The following is a 21,645-nucleotide window of genomic DNA, read 5'->3' as shown; positions in this document are numbered from 1 at the left end:
TTAAGAGACACTCCATATCATAATTTCTGACAGCTGGACTGAACAATTGGTATTCCATACATAGTTCCTTGCATTGAGCAATAAAATGATGCAGCAACCAGACAACAACATCATGGGTGTAGGGATTAGAATTATCTCAACTCCATACTTGAAGGTGATGTGCGCGAGTGTGTCCATCCTGGTCACCTCGTGCTTGAGGTTGTCCATGGCCAAGCAGCACAACTACAACGGCGACCTCTCCAATGACATCAGCAGCGTGGTGGCTGCTAGGGACGTGGTCCTGAGCTATACCCCTCATATCCTGAAACAAAATAGGACTTACTAGAGAAAATGCGAATATGTTGTCAGTATGTAACCAGAAAATAAGGCTACAAACAGACCTGAAGTACTCATTTGGATCATCACAATTACACCATGATGAATTTGGTTTTCGTCTCCATGGGATGTGAATAAAATCATTGACCTGCAAAACACACACAAGCAGATGAGCCCATTAGTAAGCTAGCTATTCTAATAATATGATTTACAAATAGGCAACCAAATACAAAAAAGATTCACTTCAAGCTCTCATTAGACTCCCACGGAAATCATGGCGCTAGCTTGATGCCAAAATTCAGTGGTTTACATCGCACTACACATTGTTTAATCAATACTCATTACTACAGATTCAATGCTAATAAAACAGAATGACTTCTGATCACATGGATCATTCTATTAAAATCAGTATTAAGCGGGATCTTGACTTTGAATTTATCAGTTTTGCATGACATAACGGTTTTCCTTCAGCACCGGCAGCTCCAAATCAACAGAAGTAAACATTTATAGTTGTATGAACATAAGGTATAACTAGTCAGGGAATGCTCTTTAACTTACCAAAGCTAACATAGTCATTATTCACAAACCAGATGCATTTTTCCACATGAGAAAGTAAGTTAATTACAGAAGTAATGAACTCTACTGGGGGGGGGGGGGGGGGGGGGGGGGGGTCTTTTCTTTTTAACCAAGAATAACATGAGCAGCTGGTAGAAATAGAAGAAGAGATTATTATGGGTCGGAAGAGATGGAAGGTTTGTTCTTGGCGGAACATTTGTGCTTGAGGCTAGCAGTTGAGATCCAAGTCCATGACCGCGACCATGATTTCTCCCTATCCATGACCAACAAGAACCAAGAGAAAAAGCTACTGATTCAGACAAAGAAAATCGGAATTTGGTAAGAACATACATAACGGACAAACTATCGGCATGACAAGAAAGTCTAACTATGGGTGTAGTACCATGCGTGCCCATAGATTTTAAAATCAATAAGCAACAATCATTGAAAAGAGCGTCCAGTGGATAGGATGTACGATCTTATTGCCTGCTATCGAATTTTGGCATGCCAAAATCGTAAATCACAGCAGCTGTTCTGAATCATAATAGGATGCATGTTTCAACAGAGCTTAACTGAATTAGTATTGTCCAGCGGCCTTGGGCAAGGAAATTGCATAAGCTACTACACTGAAACCAATCTGAACCAAGAAAACTACAAACATGATCTCTCGGGATCCAAATCGTAAATATCAGTAGAAGCTGAGCAAGATGGTGTTTCTCTTATTACACTCAGGGCAACGTCCTGCAATAATTGGTCTGGCCTAGTAATAGGTAGAAGAAGAGGGGTGAGAGATGGCTCACCGGCTGTGGCGGGTGCGGCCTTTTTCCGGCGAGATGAGACGGCCAGGACGGAGCGGCCTCGTGGTGGATGGCGCCGGATATGGCGGCCAAGGAGATGCCTCGCGTGGAAGACGAGGGGATGTGTCCTGACATCTCCCTCTGTCCGCCGGCGAGGTTGAGGGAGTGGCAAGGCAGCCGCCGGTCTTGGGGAGCTGGGATAGAAAGGAGAAAATTGGGGGTTAGGGTTTGTTTTTTGACTGTGCGGAGGGAGACGAAGCGTATTAGGAGGAGGAGGACTGACCGAGGAAGTAGAGGTCATCGGCTGCGTGGACCTTGGAGGCGGCCGGTGACCGGGGAACGGGGATGGCTATGGCTTGCAGGGACCCCACGGCTGGTGCATCGCCGGAAAAAATAGGGTTAGCGGTGGCGCGTCGATAAATCTTTTGCAGGGGAGGCGCGTGGATGCATCTTTGTGCGAGCGAGGTGCGCCGGCGCCGGGATGCCAGGGGAAGACAAGTGTCAGTGTGGTAGGCGAACTCACAACTAACGCACTACTAGTACTAACACTGTGCGTCTCCCTCACTCACAATTAACGCAGCGCCAAAGTTTCATTGGAAATGTAAAAATCACTTGGACTTCTGCCGGCGTGATTACCCCCTTTCAATGAAAAAGAGAGTGGCCCGAGTTAAATATTTGCGGCGCCCAAGACGAATAATAGTCTCACGACAATCATCTGCACGAAGAGTTCCTCCTTTTCATCCTCATATGTAAATATAGCAGATCACATGATATAATCGATGGGCAGCAAGCATAGCATATTCCTAGGCTAAAATATATTTTTTAAAAAAGAGAAAGAGAAAAAAACAAAGCCAAAAACGGTAGATTAACGAGGCAAAAACAACCCGCAACTGTTGCATCCTCTGTATTTGTCCCACCACCGTCTAGCACTTTAGAACCGCCGCGTACTAAGCAACAATTTCAAGAAATAATGCGACGATGACACCATTGTTGCTCGAACTGGTCCTAGGGTTTCCCCCAGTACTCGATGGGCCGGGAGTGAAGAAGGGGTACACCATACACCTGAAGCCCTTCTGGAAAGACCGGCAGCACCAGCATGCATCGAGCCGACGGGGATTTCTCCCAACCCCCAAGAAACCACTACCACACCCGCTTCGAAGCGGTCCATCCAACTTGTCGCCCACCATCATGCGGCGCCACCACGGTCTTGTCGCCACCTCTGATCGTCTCCACGCGGTCACGAGGCCTAGAAGGAGGAATAGGAGAGCACAACAGTAGATGGAGACGGCAACATCGCAGTCGCACGGGAGGGAACTGCCTCCACCACCGTCGCGGTAGCCAACCGGACGCGTCAGTATGGGCACATTATGCCCCGATGGGCTAGGCCGAGCCTAGATTAGGTCTGCAAAGCCCCCGTCGCCCCACTGTAGCAAGCCAATTGTTAGCGCCGCCGTCCCAGTGAATGTGGCTGCTCCACCTTCACCTCCAGGGCACCATAATGTCGATGGTAGGAGAGCCGCCGGCCCGGCCTAGATCTGGGCCAAGCGGGCACCGTCGTCTCCTTAATTCTTCCCTAGCTAGCGAGCACCGAGAGACACCATCGATGCCTAGGAGCACCACCCGGAGTCGCTCACCCCTTGCAGGAGCTCCTCCGAGAGTGGAAAGTCGGCGACGCACGCCAAGTTTCTTGCGGGGGGAGGCGACGCGGATAGCGAGAGCGTCTTTGTGTTTCGGCAAAGTTGGATAGATTGATCGTCCCACTCATGTTATAGCTCTTGTTTCCAATATTTGCATGATCGATCATCAAATTTAAGCAAAGTTTGGGATGTCGTTTTGTAGACAAGAGGGTAAGCAAGAAAATTGTGTCGTACTACTCGTGACGTGCACTCTTGTGAGGTTGTTTTATAAATTGTTCGAGGCTGGCGTAAGCCCGCCGTGAGCCAGGAGTCAAAAAAGCTCACGGTATAAACAATTTTACCTTTTTCTCATCGAAAGGAGAAGTTGTTAATTTCAAGTACTAGTAGTAGTCTCGTTCACGCTTGAAAGTAAGCAATGCGGGCAGAGCGAACCGATGTACAGTACTTCTAACTCTCGCTCTCTGTCGTGCTGTGTATTCGTTTATTTTTTTTCTGTTGGATGGATTGGAAGAATTAAAGGTGTATAGTACGTACGTCAACGCAGGACGCGCGCGCGTGTTGGGGCCAAAATCAAATCGATCCATGGATGCAATATTAATTAATCACACGTACGTGCATGTACGTACTCGTACACTTGATCGTGCGTGCTCTTTCTTTTGGTGGTGCCAAAATTTTGCGAATTAGCCAAAACGGTGGCCCGGCTAGGCGACTAGTAGTCGTATTACTAGCCAAAATTTTGCGATGAAAGGAAATTGTTGGCAAGAGGAAAAATAAATGAGCAAAACAAATGAAGGCTGCAGCATCAACGAATGGCGCGCGTGCCTCGTTCCGATCGATGTTCAGATACATGCAGTAAAATAGAGCAGAAGCATTAATAAGCCACAGTTGAATTGGGTGGTGCCAGCCTGGCTCGTCGTGCAGAGGTGCGACGCATCTTCCCCGGCCGCGGGCGGATGAAACGACTCATCCATCCACCCATGCGCGCGTACCTGGGACGCGTACGTGGCGTGAGCAGCCATGGGCGCGTCGCTGCTCCGGCTGCACTTCCACGACTGCTTTGTTAACGTGACCAAGCTTCAGTCTTTCTCTCGTTGCTTCAGTGTTTCAGTCGCGGTAAGCTCGACAGTTATCTCTCACCAGCCACGCATGTGATCGTTTACATGATCGATGGCATTCGACTGTCGCATGTTGTTTCTTGGAGTTAACTCTGCAATGCCCTGCATCCAGCTCGGAGGGCCGACATGGACGGTTCTTCTAGGGAGGAGGGACTCTACCACCGCAAGCAAGACCAATGCAGAACGCGACCTGCCTCCTCCTTCCTTCGACCTCACGAATCTCACCACCGCTTTCGGCAACAAGCAACTCAGCGTAACAGACATGGTGGCGCTCTCAGGTACCACACCGTTCATTTCTCTCAGCTAAAACTGAAACCGCGGACGGCTTGCGAGGAATATTCTGACAAGAAGGCTATCTGCAACATGCAGGCGCCCCACACCATCGGGCAGGCGCAGTGCCTCAACTTCAGGGACAGGCTCTACAACGAGACCAACATCGACACGACGTTTGCGACGTCGCTCAAGGCCAACTGCCCGCGACCAACCGGCTCCGGCGACGGCAGCCTGGCGCCGCTGGACACGACGACGCCCAACGCCTTCGACAACGCCTACTACACCAACCTGATGTCCCAGAAGGGGCTTCGCACTCGGACCAGGTGCTGTTCAACGGCGGCAGCACCGACAACACCGTCGGGAACTTCGCCTCCAGCGCAGCGGCGTTCAGCAGCGCCTTCGCCACGGCCATGGTTAACATGGGGAACATCGCGCCCAAGACGGGGACGCAGGGCCAGATCAGGCTCACCTGCTCCAAGGTGAACTCTTAGTTTGGGAGTCGATCGTCACTCTATCCGCTGGGGATGAACTAAATAAGGCCTCGATAGCCAGTATACCAGGCAACACGAGTACTTTTATTACTACCTGCGAACGTGTGGTGTAATATACCGTGTAATGAATTCTCGTGCAAAGGCATGGAGAAAATCAATTGCTTCCCTTTATCTCAAATCATGGGTCGACATGCATTTTTTTTCTTCATGGAAGGGTTGCCCTGATTTTCTTTTAATTGAAACTAAAATACTTCAACCATGACCGGCTCCATTAGTTTTGTACCACGTTGCAGCTCAGCTTTGCGCACTATTTCACTGGGAATTCGCTCCAAAAGATTTTCTTACAAGAAAAGATATCTCTCTCTAGCTCCATTCACTTCGAAAAGCAACCATCAGAACCTTTTGGAGCATAAAAAGTAGTTACGCAAGTAAAACGAATTGTATCTACTAAAACTACCTCGTCACCGAAGGTAGCTGCCATCAAGCAAGGATTTGGGTACCGATAAGAAGCAGAAAATCTTGGAGGGGGCAAGATTTCCAAGTAACCTTGGTTACCGGAGATAACCGGACCTGACGAGATTCTCAAACAACACGCAAATTTTGAACTCGATAATGTTTACACATTTTTTATGTATTGTCTAGGAGAGAAATAGTCAAAATCTCGGACAAATGAGTTGGGACATGGAGTTATTATTGAAATTTGGCCTTGGACCTTAGCCTATAACTGAAGAAAAATTCTGAAATTCTCTTTGGCCCATTCATGTATAGCAAGGGGTGGGATTAAAGTTTAGTCTCACATTACTACTTGAGGGAGATGTGGAATGATTTATAAGGGGTGATGTTCTAGTCTTTGTAAGTGCATGAGAAGAGAGAGAGAGAACCCTCGCGCGCTCCTCATCTAATGCTCGCTTCATCACGATACGTCACAGAATGCGGGAATCTCCCTGAGCCGAGCTTATTTTTGCAATTTTGGAAAATAATAATATTATTAATTATGAGCCATTAACAATGTTCAAAAAATTAATTACATATTTTTATTGTTCGGGAAAATAATCATGTTATGTTATAAATTATGAGCCATTAGCGATGTTCAAGAAATTAATTACTTATTTTTGTTGTTGGGGAAAATAATCATGTCATGTTATTAATTATGAGCCATTAATGATGTTCAAGAAATTAATTATGTTATTAGTAACGAGTTATTGACGGACACGTTAACGCAACCATTTCGTTATGCTTTTTTCTGGATCGTGGTTCTGCCAACTCGGATGTGGGTTGCGCCCACGACCTTCCTGAACCACACTATATAAGCGCGAACGAAAACCCTATCCTACACGAGACACATATGCGTCTACCTCCTTCAAGAACCTTGTGTCGCCGCAATCGTCTTACTCATCTCGTCCTTTGGCGTCCACCGACAGACGGGACAGTAGGCCTCCGGAACTCCTCCTCTCGTGTAGATCTGTATGGGTGAGGGCGATCAGGTTTTTGGGGAGCGCTTGTTGATGGCGTGTATTTCACACGTTCGTTGGGCAACCCCAAGAGGAAGGTATGATGCGCACAGCAGCAAGTTTTCCCTCGAAAGAAACCAAGGTTTATCGAACCGGGAGGAGCCAAGAAGCACGTTGAAGGTTGATGGCGGCGGGATGTAGTGCGGCGCAACACCGGAGATTCCGGCGCCAACGTGGAACCTGCACAACACAACCAAAGTACTTTGCCCCAACGAAACAGTGAGGTTGTCAATCTCACCGGCTTGCTGTAACAAAGGATTAACCGTATTGTGTGGAAGATGATTGTTTGCAGAGAAAATAGTAAAACAAGTATTGCAGCAGATTTGTATTTCAGTATTAAAGAATGGACCGGGGTCCACAGTTCACTAGAGGTGTCTCTCCCATAAGACGAACAGCATGTTGGGTGAACAAATTACAATTGGGCAATTGACAAATAAATAGAGCATGACAATGCACATACATATCATGATGAGTATAGTGAGATTTAATTGGGTATTACGACAAAGTACATAGACCGCCATCCAACTGCATCTATGCCTAAAAAGTCCACCTTCAGGTTATCATCCGAACCCCTCCAGTATTAAGTTGCAAAGCAACGGACAATTGCATTAAGTATGGTGCGTAATGTAATCAACAACTACATCCTTAGACATAGCATCAATGTTTTATCCCTAGTGGCAACAACGACAACACAACCTTAGAACTTTCTCGTCACTCGTCCCGGTGTCAATGCAGGCATGAACCCACTATCGAGCATAATTACTCCCTCTTGGAGTTAAAAGCATCTACTTGGCCAGAGCATCTACTAATAACGGAGAGCATGCAAGATCATAAACAACACATAAGCATAACTTTGATAATCAACATAACAAGTATTCTCTATTCATCGGATCCCAACAAACGCAACATATAGAATTACATATAGATGATCTTGATCATGATAGGCAGCTCACAAGATCCGACAATGATAGCACAATGGGGAGAAGACAACCATCTAGCTACTGCTATGGACCCATAGTCCAGGGGTAGACTACTCACTCATCACTCCGGAGGCGACCATGGCGGTGTAGAGTCCTCCGGGAGATGATTCCCCTCTCCGGCAGGGTGCCGGAGGCGATCTCCAGGATCCCCCGAGATGGGATCGGCGGCGACGGCGTCTCGGTAATGTTTTCCGTATCGTGGCTCTCGGTACCGGGGGTTTCGTCACGGAGGCTTTAAGTAGGCGGAAGGGCAAGTCGAGAGGCGGCACGGGGGCCCGGACCATAGGCCGGCGCGGCCAGGGGTGGGGTCGCGCCGCCCTAGGGTTTGGCCACCCCGTGGCCCCTCTCCGTCTCGTCTTCGGTCTTCTGGAAGCTTCGTGAGAAAATAGGCCTCTGGGCTTTTATTTCGTCCAATTCCGAGAATATTTCTTTACTAGGATTTCTGAAACCAAAAACAGCAGAAAACAAGCAATCGGCACTTCGGCATCTTGTTAATAGGTTAGTTCCGTAAAATGCACGAATATGACATAAAGTGTGCATAAAACATGTAGATAACATCAATAATGTGGCATGGAACACAAGAAATTATCGATACGTTGGAGACGTATCAGCATCCCCAAGCTTAGTTCCGCTCGTCCCGAGCAGGTAAAACGATAACAAAGATAATTTCTGGAGTGACATGCCATCATAAACTTGATCATACTATTTGTAAAGCATATGTAGTGAATGCAGCGATCAAAACAATGTGTATGACATGAGTAAACAAGTGAATCATAAAGCAAAGACTTTTCATGAATAGCACTTCAAGACAAGCATCAATAAGTCTTGCATAAGAGTTAACCCATAAAGCAATAATTCAAAGTAAAGGTATTGAAGCAACACAAAAGAAGATTAAGTTTCAGCGGTTGCTTTCAACTTGTAACATGTATATCTCATGGATATTGTCAACATAGAGTAATATAATAAGTGCAATAAGCAAGTATGTAGGAATCAATGCACAGTTCACACAAGTGTTTGCTTCTTGAGGTGGAGAGAAATAGGTGAACTGACTCAACATTAAAAGTAAAAGAATGGTCCTCATAGAGGAAAAGCATCGATTGCTATATTTGTGCTAGAGCTTTGATTTTGAAAACATGAAACAATTTTGTCAACGGTAGTAATAAAGCATATGCATCATGTAAATTATATCTTATAAGTTGCAAGCCTCATGCATAGTGTACTAATAGTGCTCGCACCTTGTCCTAATTAGCTTGGACTACCTGGATTATCACCGCAATACATATGCTTTAACCAAGTTTCACAAAGGGGTACCTCTATGCCGCCTGTACAAAGGTCTAAGGAGAAAGCTCGCATTTGGATTTCTCGCTTTTGATTATTCTCAACTTAGACATCCATACCGGGACAACATAGACAACAGATAATGGACTCCTCATTTAATGCTTTAAGCATTTGACAACAATTAATTCTTTTCTCATTAGAGATTTGAGGATGTTTGTCCAAAACTGAAACTTCCACCATGAATCATGGCTTTAGTTAGCGGCCCAATGTTCTTCTCTCACAATATGCATGCTCAAACCATTCAACTCAGTGTAGATCGCCCTTACTTCAGACAAGACGAACATGCATAGCAACTCACATGAAATTCAACAAAGAGTTGATGGCGTTCCCCAGTAAACATGGTTATCGCACAACAAGCAACTTATTAAGAGATAAAGTGCATAATTACATATTCAATACCACAATAGTTTTTAAGCTATTTGTCACATGAGCTATATATTGCAAAGGTGAATGATGGAATTTTAAAGGTAGCACTCAAGCAATTTACTTTGGAATGGCGGGAAAATACCATGTAGTATAGGTAGGTATGGTGGACACAAATGGCATAATGGTTGGCTCAAGTATTTTGGATGCATGAGAAGTATTCCCTCTCGATACAAGGTTTAGGCTAGCAAGGCTTATTTGAAACAAACACAAGGATGAACCGGTGCAGCAAAACTTACATAAAAGACATATTGAAAACATTATAAGACTCTACACCGTCTTCCTTGTTGTTCAAACTCAATACTAGAAATTATCTAGACCTTAGAGAAACCAAATATGCAAACCAAATTTTAGCATGCTCTATGTATTTCTTCATTAATGGGTGCAAAGCATATGATGCAAGAGCTTAAACATGAGCACAACAATTGCCAAGTATCACATTACCCAAGACATTTATAGCAATTACTACATGTATCATTTGTTGTATTCTGGGATAATATTTGGCATCACAATTTGTTGTCTACAATGTACCCTCGTCTTTATTCCTATGCCAAGGACAAATTAATTTGTGTTAAGGAATTTATCAGTTTGGCAGCTACTCATGAGGCTTTACATTTGCCCCTGTCTGTGCGATGTAAAGAATAGGACCGGGGTCCACAGTTCACTAGAGGTGTCTCTCCCATAAGATAAAAGCATGTTGGGTGAACAAATTACAGTCGGGCAATTGACTCAACATAAAAGTAAAAAAGAATGGTCCTTCAAAGAGGAAAGCATCGATTGTTATATTTGTGCTAGAGCTTTTATTTTGAAAACATGAAACAATTTTGTCAACGGTAGTAATAAAGCATATGAGTTATGTAAATTATATCTTACAAGTTGCAAGCCTCATGCATAGTATACTAATAGTGCCCGCACCTTGTCCTAATTAGCTTGGACTACCGGATCGTCGCAATACACATGTTTTAACCAAGTGTCACAATGGGGTACCTCCATGCCGCCTGTACAAAGGTCTAAGGAGAAAGCTCGCATTTTGGATTTCTCTCTTTTGATTATTCTCAACTTAGACATCCATACCGGGACAACATGAACAACAGATAATGGACTCCTCTTTAATGCATAAGCATGTGGCAACAATTATTATTCTCATATGAGATAATGGACTCCTCTTTAACCCATTTTTAGATTTGCAACGCATTTAAAAATATAGAAATTAATACATTTTAATGCATAAAAACTATACAATGTAGATCTAGAAGACTAGACTACTTTCTTCCGGACGGGCCGGCACCGTCGTTGCGTTGCTCCATCGCCTGCTTCTCCGCCGCCTCCCGTGCCGCTGCTATGGCTCGGTGCGCCGCCGCGTCCTCTTGCAGGCACTGCTCCAGCCTCGGGCTCGCGGCGTCGTCCTTGAGCGTCTCGAACGACTCGACGATAGCCCTCTGCTCCGCCGCCCTCTCCTCCGGCGTAGGCTGATTGCGCGTAGTTAACACGTCCGTTGGGAACCCCAAGAGGAAGGTATGATGCGCACAGCAGCAAGTTTTCCCTCAGTAAGAAACCAAGGTTATCGAACCAGTAGGAGCCAAGAAGCACGTTGAAGGTTGATGGCGGAGGAGTGTAGTGCGGCGCAACACCAGGGATTCCGGCGCCAACGTGGAACCTGCACAACACAATCACAGAACTTTGCCCCAACGTAACAGCGAGGTTGTCAATTCACATACACAAAGGAGTACTAAGTAAATTAAGCAAGCCGAGACGAATCTTGCCCGAGGAGCTACCCCGATGGTGGCCCTCAGCGTAGACTACGCGGACGGCCTTTTAAGGTTATGCCGATGGCTCGGGGCCGTTGGCGTAGCGCACCATTCCTGTAATGGAGCATCCAAACAAACTGTTCTCAACACCCATGTTCTGATCAGTGGATCAACTGCCTCCAAAAGTGAATCTGGCTGCATAAATGAAACACATTTGTTCATAAAAAATGAATGTTCTCAATTAAATAGAATCCAAATCCTTGAATATAAAAATAGTAGTAAATTACAATCATTTGGCAAAACACAACAACCATAACCATGGTGGCAATTCAAACAATGAAGACAAATCTAGTAAACATTCTTCATTTTCAGTCTGTCAAAATGAGGTACACTACAAACAGTGCTGGAAAACTGGAGCGCATCTTTATACACAGGAAATTCAGAATTTGTACTTAACTTTCTTTTGTTTATGAGAGCAAAGTAAGTAACAATGCATAGAAAACGAATTCCTTGAGCATTCCTATTGCATAGAAAACGAATTCCAACTACGAACAATTCCTATTGCACCCGACGAGCCGGCGAAAGCCACCGCAGCTATCACGGAGAAGCAAACAAGAATCGCTGCCATGGTCTGAAGAATCAATGAATTAGTGGGTAATTCACAGTTCATAGCCAGTGATCAGAAATGATGCTCGGATGCGACTGATTTGGACCGGCCGGATAGATCGGGAGAAGACCGCAATCGCGCCAAGAACCACGCCTTGCCCCCTCCATCACCAAGGCACAACCCCTTCTACTTCCGCCGATCTACCAACGTCGTCTTTTTCTACGCGGGGAAGCCATGACATCAAGTTTGTACAGGATTCATCAATCAGAAAAGAAAAAGAAAAAAAGCTCAATCCGGAGAGCGTCGCACCTCAGTTTCCTTGCTCCTCCGCGCGCTCGCGGGCCAGTGAAACCGATGACGGTGCTTGGCTCCGTAGTGATCCAGAAAGGCATGCCCTCTCCTCTCCTCTCCTCGCCAAAGTCCAAAGTCACAAGTCACGCACGCGTTGCCGCCCGCGGATTTGCCATGGCCTCTTATTTGTAGATTGAACTTGGAGGGAAAATAAATTCGAGTTTTGAGGGAAGCAAGAAGGATTCAATCCATCGGTTCTCCTCCTCTCGTGGCAGTTTCCACTGACGGATGTGATGAATAGCCCACGGATCACTGACTTGGCTAATTGGAGCTGTGAGGTGATCAATGGTGTGCTTAATTATTATGGGATGGAATCCTAGTAGTCAATCAAACACATGCGGGCGTCTGGTTTTTTCTTGTATTCTGCGTCAAACCTGAGCTGGCCGGAGATCATTCAACTTCACTTAATTAGGCTCTGCATGCATACACCTACCCAGTCATTGACTGCATACAACCTCAAAACTATCCATATCAAGCTCAGATCTTCATTACTGAATAAGTTTATCCTTAAAAGTTTCAGCCGAGACGGGGAAAATTAATAGTCTCCATCTGTGGTTATGGACAATAATCATTTGCTCTATACGGTTGGAGCTAGTTTTATGATTGACATTGCCTTTTCAGTAGTGTTTTGAACGAGCTAGTGTCATTCAAACAAGGTGCATGGACAAAAAATATCCGTATAACAGCATCACATTTCAAGTAGTCTGAATTTCCGTACAAAAACTTCATCTTCAAATTTGAAATTTCTATACTTGTTGGTGGACTCATGTAGGTGTAGTTTGGAGTGAAATAGGAAACTTTTGTTTCTCTCTTTGATCTACTTGCTAGGAGGAAGATATCTGATAAGAATGAATGGTCTAGATGCGCATTGACGCGGATCACTGACATGCACTTTTGTTAGGAGGAGTAACTAATGCTTCCATATATGACCCCTAATAACTAATCTCTTCCATCTAGAAACGTTATGTATTTCAAAAAAAATGACTAGGAAACTGGATAAGATGCACCCAGTAGACAGTAGACGGCTCAACCAATTTTCTTGGTGTGGTTACTGACACTGGCAGCTCAATAGGTTGTTTCTTTCTACACAATTTGAGGAGAAGAACATTAAGCAATTTCTAGAGGCCTGGCCAAAATTTCCTAGAATGATTTTTTTAGCCAACAACATGTGTGCTACAAGGCGTCCACCGCCAGCAAGCCCGAGAGGCTACCCTGGCTGGAGGAATGGTGGATCCTTCCTATGGAGAAGACCAAGCTATATGTATGTTTTTTTTTACTTTGAAACGGATCCTCCTATACGTTGTGATTCATCAATAAACCAAAATGTTTAATTTTTAACTATATGGATTCCCTGATGCTGTCAGGTTTGTAGTACGAGGACATCTAGAGTCCAGATCCAAACGAAGCAATTTAATAAGAACTGTAACAATGTGATACCAAGATGCCAGGTACAATTAGCCATCAAGCAAGAAATATGTCCACAAAATATATATGTCTAGGTTCAAATTTCTGCACCAATATTGCACAACAAATTCACTGAACTTGTTCAAATCAACAGCTAACCAAATGCCAGCATCCAACATGCATGTTCGTTTGCAAGACCAACAGCAGATAGGCACCAACAATTCAACACCTGGTGGCATCTAGGCAATACAACAGTATGCATGCAGGTCCACGACCAGGTTCATTTTTTCAAGAAAACACAAAAAACCTTTGTGTTTCATTTCGTTGACAAGAGAGATAGAGTTGGTTGTTACACGCCTCGTAAAACGCAAAATGCAACTAAGTGTGTATCCCAGGTCTACGACAGCATTACACAGAGGATCTTGCCCAAAGGGCAACTTCCTCCTTGATGTTGGTCACGGGCTCCTTTAGAAACACATTCATTGCGGTGCTTCCAGATTAGCCAAGGTGTCAGCCGAGCGATGCAGACGAGGCCTTTGTGCAGATGCTTTGGTGTCGCTTGTTTGGCCTGGCACCATCAGTCCTGGAGTGTATCGTCCTGCTTTGGCGGTTTGCAAGTTCCCGCAGCCAGGAAAGAACTCAAACTAGGCCTGGCAGCAGAAGCAGCAACCCATCATCATGTGTTGGATTGTTTCCATCTCGTGGTCGCGGAGGAGTCAGCTAGGGTGGTGTTGGAGTCCCCGACGCTGTAGGCAGGCGGCACTCCAGCAGCGGCCAATGTTCGCTAGCCAGTGGAAAAACTTGACACACTGTGCAGCTCAGATTTTCCGGATCAAGCACCAAGCACCGCAATAGGTAGAACTCTGGAATGTGGCCTTGTTGCATGATCTCGCAATGTAGGTGCCGTTGCTGCTCCACCACCAGGTTCTCAACTTGAATATATAGCATGCAGTTTGCACTCCACATCAAGTTGCTCTCTCGCAACACCACAAACGAGTTCCCGGTGACGCGTCAGACCAGCCAGGTTATCTCCAGCCCATCCTCACTCGGCGCCGCCGCCTGTCCTACAACCATGCGCGAGGCGCAGGAGGCCACAACCAACACAACAGCAACACCACCGGAGCGAGCAGGTGCAGTCCCCATCATTCCCGGCCCCTGACATCTCATGTACCAAAAGGGAAAACAATCAAAAATTATTGTAAAATTATAAACAACTCACACAGTTATGCACATTGGATACTTAAATGCGGTATACCATCATGTAGGAATGTTTTTAACTCTCATCATACAAGCATAGTATGAAACAAAGCTATTAGACATCTGAGCTGGACAACAACACCAAAACAAGGTTCCACCATAGCTCACAGTCCCCGAGGCATGGCACTACATCATTTATAACGTTCATCACCATATATGTTACAGAAAAACGAGCTACCTTTGGGTTTCCGATGCCGAGGAGATCCTGAATAACGGAGTCGAGGTTGCTACGGTGGGCTTCGGGCGACATGGACTCGCCTCACCTAGTATACAGATCCAGCAAGTAGTATGAGAATAATAAAATAGTGAACAACCTGCTACAATTCTCAATTGGAATAAACTGGTCATTGGCAGAAATGGATTCACCAGATTCATATAATATTTCAAAGAAATTAATCTCAAATCTCCAATGAAGACAAATTGGGTAGGGATAGCACAAGTAAGTAAGGAACCAACAGGGAATACATCTGGTTAACATCTAGACTCAACCATAAAAGCAGTAGTTAAATGTTAACTTAAGCTACAGCTAGATTGCACTACTAGCAACAAGCTTAGTGACATCGTCTAGCTATATAACAGAGCTATTCATGTTTAAAAAGCATTTTCTAGAACTGGAACAAGCTACCGTATGTGGATGTTGTTTTACACCAAGTTTTCATGCATCTTCAACTTTTATGCTAACAGTCCCAACCTAAAAATTCTAATTTCTGAAAAGAAAAGCAAGGAGATATTATTCTTTGCTCTTGCAATCGTAATCTCCAAGATATCCTGACACATGTAACCTTTTTTGCTGTTGCTGAAACTGAAAACTACTACTACTTCATTGGAAAAGCAATTGCCGTAAGATCTATCTGCTTGACACGTCTAATCACTTAATGCAATTACTACCAGAAAGCCAGAAAGTTGGCATCATAAAATGAAACTAGTTAACAAATCAAAGTGTTGCCCAAAATAACCATGAAGAAATCACTGGGAAGATTGCAATACATTTAGCCAATAGCACTTAGAGAGAAAACAAATTGTATTGTCGAGTACACATTTTCGTTCATACTTGACAAAAAGACAAGACACGAAGCAGTGTTTATCTCCCCAGAACCCTTGGTCGGAAAATATATGGCTTTGGTTCACCTTCCAGGGGGGGGGGCTAGGACCACATTTTATCTCCTCACAACACAAGTAGACTCAATAATGGTGACCATCATCATGTGGCCCGCTGCAACAGGGTGATAACCAACACACCATGAAAAGTTTGAACATAATAACAAAACAACTAGAACATGCCGTGGCTAAAAGATATTACAAATAAATCACTCTTCGAACACTATCATATTCAAAGCTCCACTAACTATTGACTCGCAACTTCAAATAGAAGCTAAGTATGTACAATACCAGTGAAAACAAGTGGAGAAAAATATTGTGAAGTTAATTATTCCCTATAATTATCTCACATCAGTGCTCTTAACAATTCAACAGATGATATTTCATGAGATATATCGATTTCCTATTGATACTCACATGCATGTGGGTCTGTACAAGAGCTAAACACGACATCCATATACATCCATTGCAAAAAGACCTAGAAAGATATAATAAATTGCTAATCCCTAATACACATCAATAGGCAAGAAATAAAGTAGTAAACTTGTTGCCCCTAATCCAGATCATCGTAGCAATATTTAATTTGAAACATGCCAAGAAAGAAAGTAATAGACTCATAGCACCAATACATACAAGAATGGGCCCCCATGACGTGTAGCTACCATTCCAATCAGACCTATCAAACAAAGCCAATAAGTATACTGCCACAAATTAAACCGATGTTGTTCTACTACAACACCGTCCAAGATCATGTCATAGCAGCAAATAGTACAATAAACTTAACAGCAACACATTATCCTGAAGATATCCACTAATACAACTGACATGATCTAATAATACTAATCTACAAGTGCGCGGAAACAAGCATCACCAGGCAAGTAGGATTGCAGAGAAAAGAACGGAACTGAGAGAGGCTCACAGCGCAGCTACCAATGATGGCATCAACGATGATCTGTGGGTGTAGTCGATGATCTCCATGGTCGTTTTCCCGTTGTTGCAGCCAGGCATCATGAGGAAGTTGGCGAGCTGCTCGATGGTGGGGCACTGCACCTTGCGGAAGCACTTCGCCGAGTAGCGTCAGCCAACTGCATCAGGAATATGTGGTGCTTAGTCGATGTCACCGCGAGACCGAAGAGGTATTCGAAGCCTAGGGCCAGTCGAGCCTACCATCACACGCGAGCCTCGGGAGGCCATCCCAGCTGTAGCACGTCCGAAGCCACACAAGATCATGTCAGACCGATACGCCTAGGACCATTGGTCTGCACAAAAACAACATAAACAACCATATGTTTAGTTTGTAAGAAGACAATACGAGGAAAAGTAACTACCCACGATTCGGACAAGAAGAACCACGTCTGGATCATAGTACTTTTCTGAATCAAATCTTGATGGCACAGTAAAAATTCAACATAGACTACAGAAAATGGGATGAACAAGAAACATTGGGATTTTTTACTACCGTTGCCTAATGGTATCCAAATTTTCATGGCATAGTCAACTAACGTAGCTATTCAATAGATAAACAATAAAATGCAAAATTGGATCATGCCATCATGTTTTAAACTCGTATCATACAAGCATTGAATATGAAACAAAGCTAGACACACCAATACCAAAACAAGGTTCCAGCACACAGTATTCACTGCACGGCACTACAGCACTGAAACTAACATCACCATCTATATTACAGAAAAAAAAGAGGTACCTTTGGATGCCAGTGTTGACAAGCTATGAAGGTACTGAACGGCGGCGGCTTCAATGTTGCCTCGTTGGTCCTTGAGGACGAGTTCATGTATGACATGCACTACCCCCACTCAGCCTACAGATCCGACAAGTATGTGTTAGAACAAAAAAATAGTAAACAGCCTGGTGATTCTCAATTGGAATAAAATAGCCATCAGCAACAATTTAACTGAGATATGTCAGATTCATAGAAATCTCAAATCTTCAATAAGAATGAAATGGATTCAGTATACAATGGCCTTGATAAATCTCTTTGATAATTGGAGGTGGCATCCAAAATTCGGAACAAGCATCAAGATATCAAGAATTAAAGTAACATAATTTTTCTAATGCAAACTTTATAAATGTGTGCTTCATGCTTAGTAAAAATTAATTTAGTTACTTTCTGGAACTTTTTTTGGTTACTATCTTTTTTTTCGAGAAAACGCAAAAAGCCTTTGCGTTTCATTTCATTGGATAGGTAGAGGGTTTGCGGTTACATGCCCCCAAAGAGGCGATACAACACGGAAGGAACAAAAAGAAAGAAAGAAAAAAACTAGTGCACATCCCAGGTCTGGGGAAGGATCAGGCGTAGCCCCTGTGCTCCGGCCCTTGCCCAAAGGGCGGCCTCCTCCTTGATGTTGTTGACGACGGTGTTGATGGAGGGTTGAGCTCCATTGAACACGCAGTCGTTGCGGTGCTTCCATAGCATCCAAGGGATAAGCAGGGTAATGGAGGCCAGGCCCTTATGGCTGAGAGAAGGGGAGGCCCGACGTGCCCTGTGCCACCAAGTCTGGAGCGAGTCACCACGTTCAGGGGGGTTGCATGTGGCGCGCAGCCAGGCCAAGACCTCCAACCAAACCTGCTGGGAGAAGCAACACCCGGTCAGGAGGTGCTGCATGGACTCCATCTCCTGGTCACAAAGGAGGCAGCGCGGGTGGTGTTGGAGCCCCCGGCGTTGTAGACGTGCGGCCGTCCAGCACCGATCCAGGTTAGCTAACCAATGGAAGAACTTGACGCGCTGGGGGGCCCAGGTGCGCCAGGTGAGCTTCCAAGCGCCGCAGACGGTTGATCCTTGGAACATGGCGTTGTAACAGGATTTGGCGGAGTAGGTTCCGGTGTCGCTCCACTTCCAAGTGAGGGTATCGGCCTGGTTGGACAACTCCACGGGCTCAAGCTGTCGCCAGAGTAGGAGGTATTCGCCAACCTCTGGGATCCCAATCGAGCCGTGAATGTCGCGCGCCCAGGAGTGATCCCGCATGCCATCCGCGACCGTCCTGATGCGGCGTCTGCGCTTGGGGATGCATGCGTACAGGTGGGGAGCGATCTCACTGATGGAACGCCCGCTCAGCCAGCGGTCCTCCCAGAATAGCGCCGTGCGCCCGTCGCCGAGGACCATGGTCGTCGAGGCGAAGAACAGCGCGCGTTCAACGGCCGAGAACTGCAGGTCAAGGCCCTGCCAGGCTCTGCTGGGATCTGTTCGACTGAACCAGAGCCAGCGTAGGCGAAGAGCGATGCCAGCCTTGTCAAGGTTTAGGACGCCGAGGCCGCCACGGTCGATTGGGCGACAAACCTGGCCCCAGTTGACGTGGCAGTTTCCACCATGGGCCTCCTTGCGCCCGGCCCAGAGAAAACCTCGCTGTATCTTGTCGATGAGGTGCAACGTCTTCTTGTCCGGGGCATAGACGAGGAGCTGGTGGATGGGGATCGCACTGAGCACAGACCTTATCAGCTTCAGCCGCCCAGCCTTGTCCATCAGGTGCGCCTTCCAGGTGGGAAGCTTGGTCGCAACACGGTCGATCACGGGCTGCATCTGAGCTCTCGTGGGTCGCCTGATGGTGAGGGGGATGCCCAGGTAGGTGATGGGCAACTCCACAACGGGGCATCCAAGGCCCGTGGTAACTGTGGCTATGTCGTTGTTGGCGCAGTTGATGAGGGCCGCCGAGCTCTTGCCGTAGTTGACGTGGAGGCCAGACGCCTGTCCGAAGAGGCGTAGCAGCTCACGGATGGCGGTGGTGTCACTGCGGGATGGGTGGCAGAAGAGTACCACGTCGTCCGCGTAGAGGGACATGACGGGGACATGGCGACGAGGGTGCAGCTGCTGGAGGATGCCGAGAGTCGCAGCGTGGCTGATCAGGCGGCCGAGCACGTCGACAGCGAGCACGAAGAGCTGCGGGGACAGAGGGTCGCCCTGGCGCAATCCGCGTCGATGCCATATAGGTGGGCCGGGCTCCCCGTTGATCAGCACACGGGTGCTAGCGGAACTGAGCAGGATGGCAAGCCAATCAAGGAACCTGTCGCTGAACCCGTAGCGACGCAACACCTCGAAGAGGAAAGGCCATGAGATGGAGTCGAAGGCGCGTGCGAGGTCAAGCTTCAGCAGAACCCTAGGCTCCTTGAGCTGGTGGAGCAGCCGCGCAGATTGTCGAGCAAGAACGAAGTTGTCGTGCAAGCTGCGCCCCGGGATGAAGGCATTTTGGTTCTTGCTCACCAGGTCGTCCAACTTCGGGGCGAGGCGCAGGGACAGCATCTTGGCGAAGATCTTGGCCACGAGGTGGATCAAACTGATGGGCCTGTAGTCGCCAAGGGTGGTGGCATCGGGCTTCTTGGGGAGCAGGGTGAGCAGCGCTTGGTTTAGCCTGTGAAAGCTACGGCCACGGAGTGCGTGGAGCTGCGCGAAAGCCTCGACGAAGTCCTCCTTCACCGTGCCCCAACATGCCCGCAGAAACTCGGCGGTGAAGCCGTCGGGGCCAGGGACTATCTGAACTATATATTGTCTTAGTTAGTTTCACATCACCAGTACAATAGAACACTAGAATGGATCATGATAAAAGAACTACATGATGTATTTTTCAAACATAATTTAAAACGAGAAAACGCAAAAAAGCATTTGTGTTTCATTTCATTGAAAAGATAGGACAATGCTATAACCTCTTCAAAGGCGTGTAAAACAAACCCTTCTATCTGTCAACCTAGAAATGAGTGGTGTTCTAGACACGGTATCTTACATAGCAAAGGAAGAACTATTCGAGTTTAATTGTCAATGATTATACGGTAACCACATGAGAACAGTAATACTATGATGTGTCATATTTTAACATAAGGTAATATACAACACAAGGGGAAAATATTGTAGCACGGGTAAGATAAAGCATTTGACTGACTGAGAAAAGAGAGCTTTTAATTTACAAAGTACAATTAACCTAGCAGAAAGTAGTCTCACCAGTGACAATTGCAATGTCTTGAAGAAGAGCCTTGCACCTTACACCAAAACAAAGACATTTAGTAGCAACTATATCCATGATCCCTTAGAGCTTGTCTTGAAGAAGAGCCTTGCACCTTACACCAGATATGTCGCCTGCAATTGTGAGAAATGGCAATCTCAACTGCTGGTTTTCTCCAACAGAGCTTGGATTTCTTTAACTGAGGAGATATTCTAATCAATGACAGGAATTCGGGTATTTTCAAACACAACAATGGACTTCTAAAGGAGTGTTACAAACTGAGAAAGATATCCTCTATCAATTTGCATAAATGGGTCAAACGAGTTACCACCTCAGGTCATCATCCCGTAACACTTACTCAACCACAAAATGGAATTGGAAAGAGAGCAGTGCTAGTTAGGCTGCTTACCTACATTGCTTTCCTTCAATCGAGAGAATACCATTGGTACCAATTTTTTTAACCACCATGAACCTGGTCCGAACAAAGTCATTGTTGTTTCCAGTACATATAGCCGCAATAGCTGAAACAGAAGAGCAAAGTGTTTTATGCCATATTCCTGATCTTCAATAAGAATGCCAACTTATTTTGGATCAATCCACATATATAGCATCACACTTTCTCACCTTTAATATCCCTCCTACAATTCACAGGTTTGCGACATATTGCACCATTCTTATCTATGTCCTCCTTGATAGATACTGGATTTTCCCATTCGTTACACTCAGAAGACCTAGTTTCATGATCTTGCGATCAAGAACGCATGCTTTCATGGTTCCATCGCCTGCTGAGTCACTGTCT

At 45.7% G+C, this 21,645-nt stretch overlaps 2 long non-coding RNA genes and 1 pseudogene across 8 annotated transcripts; 1 reads left to right on the top strand and 2 right to left on the bottom strand.

The window, feature by feature from the left end:
- LOC124673799 lies at positions 1-1,788 on the bottom strand. The gene is made up of 3 exons (XR_006992828.1): positions 1,671-1,788; positions 381-463; positions 1-301 (listed from the first exon to the last, which is right to left on the bottom strand). It is a non-coding gene; the product is annotated as an uncharacterized LOC124673799 (long non-coding RNA).
- Positions 1,789-4,516: 2,728 nt separating this feature from the next.
- LOC124673408 lies at positions 4,517-5,361 on the top strand (annotated as a pseudogene).
- An 8,297-nt stretch (positions 5,362-13,658) lies between these two features.
- Positions 13,659-21,645, bottom strand: LOC124673798. 7 transcript variants are annotated; one of them, XR_006992826.1, is made up of 9 exons: positions 21,471-21,645; positions 21,256-21,367; positions 20,846-20,980; positions 17,606-17,719; positions 17,068-17,159; positions 16,820-16,985; positions 16,534-16,576; positions 14,981-15,065; positions 13,659-14,700 (listed from the first exon to the last, which is right to left on the bottom strand). It is a non-coding gene; the product is annotated as an uncharacterized LOC124673798 (long non-coding RNA). The 7 variants fall into 7 exon arrangements; XR_006992822.1 differs by having other exon boundaries at positions 16,534-16,985; XR_006992824.1 differs by lacking the exon at positions 16,534-16,576 and having other exon boundaries at positions 16,806-16,985.

Source organism: Lolium rigidum, chromosome 7, assembly GCF_022539505.1.
Source record: "Lolium rigidum isolate FL_2022 chromosome 7, APGP_CSIRO_Lrig_0.1, whole genome shotgun sequence".
NCBI lineage: Eukaryota > Viridiplantae > Streptophyta > Magnoliopsida > Poales > Poaceae > Lolium > Lolium rigidum.
This window is presented reverse-complemented; position numbering and strand designations above follow the sequence as displayed.